The sequence below is a fragment of the Desmodus rotundus genome, chromosome X (genome assembly GCF_022682495.2).
Source record: "Desmodus rotundus isolate HL8 chromosome X, HLdesRot8A.1, whole genome shotgun sequence".
NCBI lineage: Eukaryota > Metazoa > Chordata > Mammalia > Chiroptera > Phyllostomidae > Desmodus > Desmodus rotundus.
The window spans coordinates 34,207,743-34,210,590 of NC_071400.1; the positions used below are offsets into that span (position 1 = coordinate 34,207,743).

The window sequence follows — 2,848 nt, forward strand, 5'->3', positions numbered from 1 at the left end:
GGAGGTTGGAGGGGAGGTGAAAATGGTGAAAGTATTAAGAAGTACAAATTGGTAGTTACAAAACAGTCGTGGGGATGTAAACGTTGGCACAGGGAATTTAGGCAATGATATTGTAATAGTTATGGATGGTGTTAGATGGGTGCTAGATTTATCAGAGTAATCATTTCATATAAATGTCTAGTCACTATGTTGTACACCCGAAACAAATACAGTATCAAATGCCAACTGTAATTGAAAAATGTAAAATTATTTAAAAAAAGAATATACCGCTCCTCAGTCGCTCTCCTCTTCAATGGCTGCTGTCTGTCTGATCCTTCTACTTAAATTCTAGGACTCAAATTCACTGCCATGTCCTCTGAAGAAGGGAAGTTCTTTGTTGGAGGGCTCAACTTCAACACCGATGAGCAAGCTCTGGAAGATCACTTCAGCAGCTTCGGGCCAATTTCTGAGGTGGTCGTTGTCAAGGACCGGGAGACTCAGTGATCTCGAGGTTTTGGCTTCATTACCTTCACCAATCCAGAGCATGCTTCAGATGCCATGAGAGCCATGAATGGAGAGTTTCTGGATGGTCGCCAGATCCGTGTGGACCATGCGGGCATGTCAGCCCGTGGAACCAGAGGGAGTGCCTTTGGGGCCCGTGGGCATGGTCAAAGCTACTCCAGAGGTGGCGGGGACCAGGGCTATGGGAGTGGCAGGTACAACAGTCGACCTGGAGGATATGGATATGGAAGGTCCAGAGACTATGGTGGCAGAAGCCAGGGTGATTATGACCACTACGCAGGAGGAACCTACAGAGACAATTACGACAACTGAGATGAGGCATGCGCACCTAATGTAGATACACAAGGAATAAAACTTCTGATCCAGGATCGTCCATCCAATGGCTGTATTTATAGAGTTTTGGAGCTACACTGAAACATCTGTTTTAGTACATAAACATATTTTTGAATTGAGCTCCCAAGGTAGCTTGTTGAAGACCTTTTAGAAAGCTCCATGTGTTTTTATTTTTAGTTTTTTCTCCTGTTTCAAAACAAATTCTGAGGCATTTAGTTTGGGCTCTCAGGATTGGTTCTGGCAAAAAAAAAAAAATGTTTTTGACCAGACTTTTTCCCCCCAGAAATCATGTGCATCTAGGGACATTTTAAAAACTCATAGACAGGACGGGAAGATGGCGGCGAGATAGGTGGGAGCAGAGTCCACTTCCGGTCAACACCAGTGAAATACCTAGCTGATCTGAGGAGCAGAGCGAACAGCCAACGGTATTCCAGCATATATGAAGATCAGATACCAAAGATAGAGGACATTGAAAGATCTGACGGTAAGAAGAGTGCTTAAGGACAATAAGGTCCCAAGGACCCGCGCAGGGACCAGGGTGGCTGAAGCTCTTGGGAGAGAGCCAGGCTGAGCTGTGAGCAGCCAGGTGCTTGTTTAGACCAGGGGGGCTTGAATAGGAAGGATTTCTCCAAAGGAAAAAGAAAATAGAGGCACTCAGCGGCTAGTTAGAGAACTCTCTGCAGCAGCCGCGGCCTCTGGCTCCCCTCCCCCCTCAGCCCCTGGACGGTGAACAGGATAAGCAGCCCTGGTGCTCACCTGAAGACCAGTTGCGCACATGCAGACTAGCGGACTGGGAGCCCACACCTGAAACCTCAGGTGGGTGTGCATCGGGAGGAGAGGCTAGCTGCCCCACCCACAGGCTCAAAACAAGGGACTTGAGAGCCGTGTGACTCAGCACAAAAGCAGCTGGACTGGCGGCCCGCGTGACTCCAGCCTAAAGCAGCAGATTGGCTGATCTACAGCCGGGCTGCCTGCAAGGGACCACACCTACAACTCCTACCTAACACCTGTGCACAGAGCCCTGCAGGGCCTACTGGCTCTCTAGGACAAAGACAGAACACCCAGCAGAGGGGAACTGCAGGGCTAGGGGAGACTGCATTCCTCGGAAAGACTCGACCCAGTAGGGGGCTGAACTACCCCATAGCAGCACCCAGAGCTCCTAGCATCTAAGACAGCAAAGAGCAAGAAGGTAGAGCGTGAGTTGCCCCTAACTGGTGCAACTCAAGGACAGCACAACTGGTGAAATAAAGGCCTAGTGGGGAGCAGAAGGACCATGAAAACTGGACTGCAGGCTGAAAAATGGCAAAGAGTGTGGCTCAAGAAGGGAGAAAAGAGAAACCAATCCTTCCAACTACCCTCTCCAGTTCCACAGACAGGAAGACCAGCAGAACTAACCTGACCAGTTTAAAGCCCGCAAAAGACTTTTTTTTTTTTTTCCTTTCCTCCTCTCCCCTTGAATTCCTTCTTCCTTTCTGTCCTTCTTTCTTTTCCTTATTCCTTCTTCCTCCCCTCCTTTACCTTTTTTATGCCTTCTTCCTGCCTTCTTTTATTTATTCCTTTGTTTTAATTTTTGTTAAAATTCCTTCTTATCCTGCCTCCGATCTTTCTTTATTCCCTCTTCCTTCCTTCCTTTCCTTTTCTATTCCCTTTCCCTGCTTCCCTTCTTTTTTTCTTCCCCCCTTTTTCTTTTTCCCACAGGTGAGACAAGTAAACCTGGAGTGCTGAAAAGACCAGAGTGAGACCACGTTACACCCATAAACATCAACTCAAGACCAGTGAGCACAGGAGATTAAGGAGACAGCACCACCGAATCCCATTGGCATTCTACCATACAAGTTCATACCATAATCCAGGGAGTCAGAATAGATCAATTTAAGAAGCAGAGGCTAACAAGAAGAGTCACACAAACAATGGGAAGACAAAGAAACAATCCCCAAATGAATGGAAAGGAGGAAGCCTCAGAAAGAATGCTAACTGAAAAAGAGGCAACTCAACTATCAGATACTGAGTTCAA

General features: G+C 47.2%; 1 pseudogene; it reads left to right on the top strand.

The window, feature by feature from the left end:
• Positions 1 to 302: 302 nt before the first annotated feature.
• Positions 303 to 1,160, top strand: LOC128779978 (RNA-binding protein 3 pseudogene; annotated as a pseudogene).
• The last annotated feature ends 1,688 nt before the right edge of the window (positions 1,161 to 2,848 follow it).